The following is a 10590-nucleotide window of genomic DNA, read 5'->3' as shown; positions in this document are numbered from 1 at the left end:
ACCCCCCCAACACACACACACACTCGCACGTACCCTTACTGTGATTTCATACCCCTCATCCCCCCACCCCCCACAGTCTTCTGCGAAGCCTCTTCTAAGGATCCAGCCCTGCACCTTGTTGTCTCGTCTTCTCCAGTTTGTCGTCTTGCCATCATAAATTGTTGCCCTCAATTATTATTGGGTTTTTGCGTTGCCCAGCCCCTCATGCTGAAAATCACTGAGAACAATCATGCAAACTGTGCCGTGGCTCAGTGCAGTCAAGATGTTGAGTTCAATGCAGCTATTTAAAGATTATCTCTGCAACTTTTTTTTTGAAAATGTTGCTTTGCTTTTCTGCGCCATTTCCTTGTGTCCTTAAAGGCAGAAGCAAATTGTTTTGTGGAAGGTGATGACAACCTGTGCTGTCTTTCAGTTCTCCTGGTAGATTGTGAAGGCAAAGAGGGAGGAAATTGTAATTCATGGTCAAAATGCATGCTACCCTTGCTTTGAAGGTGCCAAGTGTTTTTAAGAGGAGAGATGCCAAAGTGGTAACCTGTCACTGGTAGATACTAAGAACTGCAGATGCTGGAGTCAGAGTCGATACAGTGTGGAGCTGGAGGAACACAGCAAGTCAGGCAGCATCAGAGGAGTAGGAAAGTCAACGTTTTGGGTTGGGACCCTTCTTCAGAACTGAAGCTAGTGCTTTGTTTTTTTTTAAAGTTAGAGCTAATTTTTGTAAACAAAAACATGGAACGTTTTCTATATTGTTGAATTAACTTTCGTAGAATATTTAGCTTTCAGAGAGAAAAGTGTTGGAAAATAATCACAATACTTGTATTAATGTCAGTACGGTATAAGGAAAAGTAAATGAAGCCATTTTAATTATGTTAATAAAACATATAACAGAAACCGTAGTTTCATATATCAAATGTATCTCTCTAGTACTTGTCTTTTGATAATTTGGCTTTTTAATTGTTCCCTGTATTATGTGGCTCAAAATGCTTTCTCCAGACATAACCCAGGGGGTGAGCAGTCAAAGCCTGTGGTAGTCTTGTTGGATGTTATTCACAATTCAGCTGGACACTATAAAAGATTTCCATACCTACAATTATACTTTGGTGAAACCCACCTCTGACTGAAATGATGGACGTGTGAAATCTTTACTGACTGTTTTTACAGTGTTCCAAAACATCATTTGGCAACATTGCTTATCATCTACTACTCAGACCTACTTTGCATTGATTTATTTTACAAAACTTATCCACTTAATTGTTAGAATTCCTACAGTTAAGTCAGTTTGTATCCTGACAGGACCATAACATTAGAATAAGGTGGACATGATCAGGGTGGAAATATTTCTTCGAAATAATGTTTTATGATAGAATTTCTCTGTACTACGTTGTTTGGGAGGGGAAGAAAGGATGAACACTCTGATATGGGTGCTTGATCTTGTGGCAAGAAAACAAATTTACTGTAATTAAAATACTTCAACTTGAGCTACTATGTTGAAGCAAATTTGGAAGGTTAGCTTTGCTTCAGGTTGTGTTTTTATAGTAAATTCTCACTATCTTCTTTCTGAATTATGGGTTGGAAAGGTTAACTGGTGATCCTTGACCAGTAGAACAATATTTGAGCCAGTAGTTCATTGCCACAACATAGTAAATATTAAGCCAGATATGTGGGCAAAGATATTTCAAATACTGGATTGCATGTGGTGTGAGTTACAAAAGCAATGTCTAGCAAATTGATAGTGAAAGAAGATGCTGCCTTCCTAAGCCATGCATTAGGATTGGATGCCAGTTTATTTTCTGGAAAGACCTGGATACCTTATCAACAAATGGTACCAATGTTATGTTTATTGTATGTCTGAAATCAGAGAAGTTCCACACTTGAGCATGTTCTCTGCAATGCTTCACTGTGGTGTATTGCTGCAGTCTGTTTATTCTACTTGAATGGTGCATAGTAATAACAGTTAAAGGAGTTGAACAAAACGTCTCTAAGAAGATGTATTTCAGCGAATTATTAACATCTGAATATTAATACTAATATCAAAATTTGAGGAATTTTTAAATGTTTAGTGTTGTTGAGTGAGTATAACTACAGTGAAATAGTCAGCAAATTCAGGTTTTTGAGTAATGAATAGAATAATACTCTGCCGATGGTTCCCTAATTTTGTACTTCATCCTGTGGAATGTTTCTTTTCAAATCAATTGGCTATTTCTGCGAGGCTTATTATATTTCATAGGCTGAAAATTAAGGGGTGCTGGTGTATTCCTGAAGGTTAGAAAATTTTGATCATACTTATGTGTGCAAGCTGAACAGATTACATTTTAATCGGAGTGGGATTGATATCCAAGTGAGATTTGCCAGTACTATCGGGATAGGTTTAAACTTGTTTATCAGGGGGTGGAAACTTGAGGAGTGACCCAATTAAAGTTGGTACAGGAAATTGAAAAGATGCTAGGGTCACAAGAAGACAAGAGCCACAGAACCAAGTATGCTTCAAAAATTGAATGTTGTCAAAAAGACAAAGTTAAGGGCACTCTACTTGAATGGATGCAGCATTCATAAGACTCATACTTATGAGGTTGGCCCTGGGCCCAATTTTCTTTCTGTTGATGGTCTGATGGATCACAAAGTCCTTACGGGATTTCCATTATAGCAATAAATGTTTATCTGTTTTTCTGTCATCCATGGGTGGCAAAAGCCTCTGTCCCCTTTGGATAACAAGAATTTGGTGTAGATGATCTAAAGGCAGTAATAGAGATCCATGAGTGTGATCTAATTGCCAATGCAGAATCATTTCTGCATGGTAGCCAGGAATGAGAAGGCGAATTCAAGGATATTTGACAAAAAGAAAAGGACTGGACTTGTACTGATGAGGGATGGGATCAGTACATTATAAAGGGAGGATCGTGGGTCAGAAGAACAATGTGTGGAATCTGTTTGGGAGGAGCTAAGAAACAACAAGGGGCAACAGACATTGAATGGAGTTCTTTAGAGGCCACTAAATAGTAGTGATAGTGTGCGGCATGGTGTTAATCAGAAGATGAGAGAAGTATGTGACATGACCAACACAGTTATCATAGTTGACTTTAATCTGCATTCAGCTTGGGTAACCAATTGAGAGCTGGAGTTTCTGGTGTATGTTAGGGATGGTTTACTTGAGCAGTATGTTGAGGAGCCAACCAGAGGGCAGGCTGTTTTAGATTTAGTATTATGTAATGAGAAAGGGCTAATTAACAATCTTGTTGTAAAAGAACCTTGAGGGATGATTGACCACAACATGACAAAACTTACATTATGTTTGAAAGTGCGGTGGTTCATTCTGAAGTTTGGGTGTTAATTTCCCTTATTCAAATTTATGAGGTGCAGATTAGCTGAGGTGGATTGGGAAATAACTAAAATGCGTGACTGTACGGAGGCAGTGGATGGTCTTTAAGGAACTATTGCATCACTTACAGCAAATTTACATGCTTTCAAGGTGCAAATACTTAAAAATTGTCAGTGAACCGTGGTGAGAAAAGTTCATGATTGTATAAATTTAAAATAAATGTTCATAAAGTTACCAGAAATGGTAGTAAATCTGAGGGTTGGGAGAATTTTCAGAATACAACAAGGGAGAACCAAAAAATAGATAAGGAAAGGGAGGGTTGATTATGAATGCAATCTGCAAAAAAACGTAAAAATATAAGAAAAGATTTGTTGGACTGAACAAGGCATAGTCTCAAAAGTATATAATGGGTATTAAAGAAATGACAGAGAGCTAAATGATTACTTTATGTCTGCTTTTGCTGACGAAGATGCAAGGAATCTTCCAGAATTGGAATTCCAAGCTGATAGGGCAAATGAGGAGTTGAAGGCAGTTAATGAGAAAATTGTACTGGAGTAAAATTAATGGGCTGAAAGTTGATACATTTCCAGGATCTGATATTCTTCATGTCAAGGTATTGAAGGAGGTGGTTATAGGAATAGTTGATGCGTTGGTGATTCTGTAAATTCTATAGAGCCCGGAATGATTCCTGCAGATTGGAAGGTAGCAAATATCACCCCGCTATTTACGAAGGAAGCGAGGGAGAAAGAAAGAATTACAGACCCATTAGCCTTATGTCAGTATTAGAGAAAATGCTGGAATCTATTAAAAAGCATTGAATGATAATGATCTGACTGGACACTAACAACATGATTTGCAAATGGGAAATCATGTTTGATGGACTTGTTGGAGTTTTTTGAACAGGTTACTAACAAAATTGATAAGGAAAAGTCAATGGGCATTGTAGAGATTTTCCAAAAATCTTGTTCAGAGTTTTTATTACACATTACTGGAGCAGGTAGGGGACACTGCCACTGCACCACCAGATCCCCTTATTTTCAGTCGTCCTTTTCAGGCATGTTATGACACCCCTGGACCAAGTGGGACTGAACCAGGGTCCTCTGGCTCAGAGGTAGTTGTGCTATCAATATAGCACAAGAGCTTCAAAATACATCTTTCTTTATGCGCAGAGATCAGCCAGATGGAAGTTGTAGATATTGTTCAGAGATTCTATGATACACCATAGGACCAGGTGAATTTTGATCTTGGTTCAGAGGTAGGGATGCTATGACTGCTACAAGAGCCCCATCAGATGGACATTGTATGCTTAGATTTTCAGGAGACTGATTAGATAGGAAGAAATGTTAGTTCGACATGGATTGGCTAACAGACAGAAAGCAGAGAGTAGAAATAAATGGTCATTTCTTGTGTTAACAGGCTGTGACTATTTGGTACTACAAGGATCAGTGCTTGTGTTCCAGCTGTTCATTATAAATATCAATGATTTGGAGGTGAGGACTAAATGTGAGATGACTAAATGTGAGATTTCCAAATTTGCGAACGATACAAAACAATGCAAGAATGTGTGTTGTGAGGAAGATGTAAAGTGGCTTCAGGAGGATTTGGACAGGTCAAGAACACAGCAGATAGACCATCATGTGGAAGAATGTGAGGTTGTTCATTTTTGTTGGAGGAATGGATGTGCAGAGCATTTCTTAAATGTTACGAAGTAAAGTGTAGATGCACAAAGGGTCTTTGTTGGTAAGTCACTGAAGGATCACATGCAGTTGCAATGTTAGTCTTTATTGCAAGTGGATTTGAATACATGAGAAGTGAAATCTTGCTTCACTTGGATATGAGCTTAATTAGATCAGATCTGGAGAACTGTGTGCAGTTTTGGTCTTCCAATCTCAGGGATTGTATTAATGCCAGAGAGAGTGTGCAGTGAAGTTCACAGAGGTGTTCTTGGAAAGGCTGGACCATCCTATGAAGAGAGTTTGGGCAAACTGGGCTTGTATTCTCTATTGCTTCAAAGAATAAGAAGTGATCTCATTGACACGAGCAAAATATTTTTTAAAAATAGACATGGTAGATGGAAGTAAGATGTTTCCCTGGGCTGGGGAGTCCAGTCGAGGGACTGCAGTTTTAAAAAATACAGGGGATGCCACTTTGGCCTGAGATGAGGTTTTTTTTTGGTTCAGGGGGTTGTGAACCTTTGGGTTTCTGTATCACAGAGGATTGTGGGATCTCAGTCTTTGTTTAAGGTAAAGATTGATAGATTTCTGATTACCAGCAGCATACAAGATTATAGCGATTGAGTGGATAAAAGCCATTTAAGTGTTTAATCAGCCATAATCACATTAAATGGCGGAGGCAGACTAGATGGACTAAATGACCCTTCTCTGTTCTTGTATTCCTGCTCAGAGTGGGGGCAAGGTTCACACACTACTCTGCCTGGTCTTAATGATTGTCTTTTCCGTTTTTTTTGTACTGGGATCTCAGAGTCAAAGAGATCTATAAATATAGAAAAAGGACCTTTGGCTCATTGAATCTGCGCCAGTCAAAAACAGCTGCCTAACAATTCTAATCCATTCTCCAGCACTTGGCCCATATCCTTGTGCCTTGGCATTACAAGTACTTAAGTTTTTTGCGTTTTTCTACCTCTACCACACTTCGAGGCAGAGAATTCCAGATTCCCACCAGCATCTGTGTGAAAAACATTTCTTCACATCACCTCTAAACGTCCTGCCCCTTAACTTGAATCTGTGCCTCTTGGTCACTGATCCCTTCACCAAGGGGAAATGTTTCTTCCTGTCTACATTGTCTATGTTCCTCGGTTTTATAGATGTCAATCAGATCCCCACTCAGTCTCCTCTGCTGCAAAGAAAACATCCCAGTCTATCCAGTTTCTCTTCAAAACTAAAACTCTCCAGCCACACAACAACCGGTAAATCCCCTCTGCACCCTCTCCAGTGCATTAATGTGCTTCCTGTAATGTGATTTCCCGAACTGCGCACACTACTGTAGCTGTGGCCAATCCAATGTTTTATACAGTTCCCTGCTGTTAAACTCTTGTGCCTTGACTAATAAAGGCAAGTGTACCATATGCTTACCTAACTACTTTATTTAACTGTCCTGCTACCTTAACGTCAGTAGACGTGCACACAGTGCTTCCCAGGGTCCTACCGTTCATGTGTATCACTTCACATTTACCTGGACTGAATTTCGTTTGGTACTGATCAGCTCATCTGACCAGCTTATTTGTACTCCCTTATAATCTAAGGCTATTCTTCATACTATTTACCACCTCATCAATTTTCGTGAACTTACTGACTAACCCTCCTACGTTCAAGTCTATATCATTTACATGTACCACAAGCCATAACGGCCTGACAATGATCCTTGTGGAACTCCACTGAACACAGGCTTCCAGTCACAAAGATACATTTCAACCATCACTCTCTGCCTGCTGCCACTCTGCCAATTCTGGATCCAAATTGCCAAATTTTGTTGGATCCCATGGATTTTTACTTTCGCTATTAGTCTCTCTTGCAGGGCACTATCTAAAGTGTTGCTGAACTTCATGCTGACTGATTTGTTACTGTCATCTATGCACCTGGCTACCTCTCTGAAAAAATTCAACCAAGTTGCTCAGATATGTTCTCCCTTAGCAAAACCACGCTGACTATTCTTGATTAATCCTTGCCTTTCCAAGTGCAGATTCATTCTGCTCTTCAGAATTGCTTTGAATAGTCTCATTACTACTGATCTTAGACTTACTGGCCTGTAGTTTCCTGGTATATCTCTTGCTTTGCTTGTGCAGCTGGTTTACTGGTGATTAGAGGAATCCAAGAAATGACATTTGGGAGCAGATCAGCAGGAGCTGAAATGGTCAACATGGGATTGAGTGATATTCAGGGAAATGGAAAACCAAACAGTAAATGACATTGGGAATAAGAAATATGCACTTGAAAGAATTGCCATCAGATAAGATTGGGGTGAGAGAACCACTTGCATCTAAGCTGAACCACGAAAGAAGTGCTTAAATAATACACCTGGAGGAACATTAAGGATATGTGCAGAGATATGACAGCACCCTGTATATGTCATTGCAATAGCTGGGGTTCATGATCATTGTAAGAAAAAAGCTACAGAAATCATATTTTTGTGTGAAGTAGAATGCAACTAATGTTTAATTTCTCATGCCAAAATAATTTACTTGTTTGAGGGGGGCAGGTCCTGGTGGGGGAAATGTATGTTGTTTGATTGGCCATAATACAAGGTTTGAGACTTTGTGCGTATTTTTAATTTACTAATTCAAACAGATTATGATATCCCTGGCGCGTGTAGGATTTGAACCCAGAGGCTGAGAAGCAGGGACACTACCATGGCACCACAAGTCCCTTGAGACTTCGTATTCTTGAACACTACTGTGATTTATTTACCACTGTGCTCTGAGTTAGCTTTGTATAATGTTATTAGTTATTATAATTAGTAACTGATAATATGCACCAATAAAAGTATAACAGTTCCAAAGTCAGTTTTTTTCTAAAGTTTACTTGCTAATAGAAACCAGCAGAAATGCTGATTTACAAATCAATTTACAGACTGATTATATAATTGCTATGTTCTGGATCTTGTAACTAGTTTTAAGATTTAATGTAATAAATGTTTGTAGCTTGAAAAAACTCTTGCTTCCTTCTTGAACAGTTCTCTGACACCTCTCCTGTGGCCAGGGAGAAATTGAAAATTATTGCAAGTGCCCACGCTGTTTCCTCCCTTGCCCACTCAGCAGCCTGGGATATATTCACCTGGCCCTGGAGATCTACTTTTAAACCTGTCAGACAACTGAGGACCTCCTATCTGTCTGTGTTAACTTCAAGTATATCACAGCCCTTCTCTCTGATTTCTATACCCATGTCGTCCCTCTTACTAGTGAACACTGATACAAAGTATTCACTTAACCCTACCTATGTCCTCTGGTTCCTTGCACAAATTACTACTGGAGTAATTACAGTACTTGTTTAGATTTGCTTCCTGCTAAATTATGCCCTGAGACCTAGTGTATATTTTCAGTGTGAGCCTCCTTTCTCTCAATACCGCACAAAATCTTAAGAGGAGGTGGCATCTATTTTCCTGAATTTTGTGTAGATCACTTGACATTTAAGCGAGGAACTGGAACTGTGCTGTGCATTCATTGTGCAGGAGTAAAATGATGGAGGGAAAGGTTTTGCATATTTAGTTAACTGGTAGAAGAAACCAGTCTGTACACTTTGGGATTTTGAGATTAGAACGCAATGTTGCACAGCAAGTTATCAGGTTTTGTACAGAAGAACTCTGTTGATAAGAGGTTTGTAGGTTAGGTTTGAAGAGAATTCAGACTTAGAAGGTGGTTTTCACAACCTTGACTTTCAGATACCTGCTTTGCTAATAGCTTATTGAATTTTCATTTGGGATTCAGTATTGCTGTTTTCATTTCAAAAACATACCAAGCAGAATCTTTCTCCCTTTCATTGTAAAGTGCATGTATTGAAAGTTCTGTTTTCTGTACCAATTCCAATAAAGCGTACAACTGAATGTTGTTTTCTGTTCCCTCAATGGCAGTTACTACACTGTCAATAATCTCCATTGCAAAAATGCATAGTAATTTCTCTTTTAGCTCATAGACACTTAAAAAAATTCTTGGAGATAGACAGAGCAGGTGCAGACAGGACGTTTGCCCCAGTTGGATGAGTTGTCTAGAATCAGGGGATGTGCACTCCGAATGAGGGGCAAGCTATTTAAGGCTGAGATGAGAATGAACTTCTTTGCTCAGAAGGTGGCGAATCTTAGGATCTTTCTACTCCAGAGATCTGTAGAAGCACATTTATTAAGTAAGGTTGTTGAGGTTGGTTGGCTCGCTGAGCTGGTTTCTTGTTTTTCAGACGTTTCGTTACCATGCTTGGTAACATCCTCAGTGCAGCCTCCGATGAAGCATCGGTGTGTTTTCCTGCCTGGTTTTTAAACTCTGGGGTCCGTTGAGATGGATTGCCTCACTTCCGGTTTTCCTTCGTAGTGGAATGTATATGGGGTCGAGTTCAATGTGTTTATTAATAGCATGCTTCGTGGAGTGCCATGCTTCTAGGAATTTTCGTGCCTGTCTCTGCCTAGCCTGTCCCAGGATCTTGGTGTTGTCCCAATCGAAGTGGTGGTTCACCTTGTCATTTTTATAAATGACTTGGATGAGGGCGTAGAAGGATGGGTTAGTAAATTTGCGGATGACCCCAAAGTCGGTGGGGTTGTGGATAGTGCGGAAGGATGTTGCAGGTTACAGAGGGACATAGATAAGCTGCAGAGCTGGGCTGAGAGGTGGCAAATGGAGTTTAATGTGGAAAAGTGTGAGGTGATTCACTTTGGAAGGAGTAACAGGAATACAGAGTACTGGGCTAATGGTAAGATTCTTGGTAGTGTGGATGAGCAGAGAGATCTCGGTGTCCATGTGCATAGATCACTGAAAGTTGCCACCCAGGTTGATAGGGTTGTTAAGAAGGCGTACGGTGTGTTAGGTTTTATTGGTAGAGGGATTGAGTTTCGGAGCCATGAGGTCATGTTGCAGCTGTACAAAACTCTGGTGCGGCCGCACTTGGTGTATTGCGTACAGTTCTGGTCACCGCATTATAGGAAGGATGTGGAAGCATTGGAAAGGGTGCAGAGGAGATTTACCAGGATGTTGCCTGGTATGGAGGGAAGGTCTTATGAGGAAAGGCTGAGAGACTTGAGGCTGTTTTCATTAGAGAGGAGAAGGTTAAGAGGTGACTTAATAGAGACATACAAGATGATCAGAGGATTAGATAGGGTGGACAGTGGGAGCCTTTTTCCTTGGATGGTGATGACTAGCACGAGGGGACATAGCTTTAAATTGAGGGGTGATAGATATAGGACAGATGTCAGAGGTAGGTTCTTTACTCAGAGAGTAGTAAGGGTGTGGAATGCCCTGCCTGCAACAGTAGTAGACTCGCCAACTTTAAGGGCATTTAAATGGTCATTGGATAAACATATGGATGATAATGGAATAGTGTAGGTTAGATGGGCTTCAGATTGGTTTCACAGGTCGGCGCAACATCGAGGGCCGAAGGGCCTGTACTGCGCTGTTATGTTCTATGTTCTATGTTGATTGAGATCACGACCAATACTCACTCATCTTAATCCTCATGGACAAGGTGAACCACCACTTCGACTGGGACAACACCAAGATCCTGGGACAGGCTAGGCAGAGGCAGGCACGAGAATTCCTAGAAACACGGCACTCCACGAAGCAT

The 10590-nt window shown here is 40.2% G+C and overlaps 1 protein-coding gene across 5 annotated transcripts in view; it reads left to right on the top strand.

Moving 5' to 3' along the window:
* The window catches only part of ttyh3a (tweety family member 3a), a 237293-nt gene that overhangs the window by 820 nt on the left and 225883 nt on the right, over window positions 1-10590 (top strand). The gene's annotated exons all lie outside the window — the stretch shown is intronic.

Source organism: Rhincodon typus, chromosome 21 (assembly GCF_021869965.1).
Source record: "Rhincodon typus isolate 14 chromosome 21, sRhiTyp1.1, whole genome shotgun sequence".
Taxonomy (NCBI): Eukaryota; Metazoa; Chordata; class Chondrichthyes; order Orectolobiformes; family Rhincodontidae; genus Rhincodon; species Rhincodon typus.
Note: the sequence above shows the minus strand (reverse complement) of the source record. Positions and strands in the feature narration are given on the sequence as shown.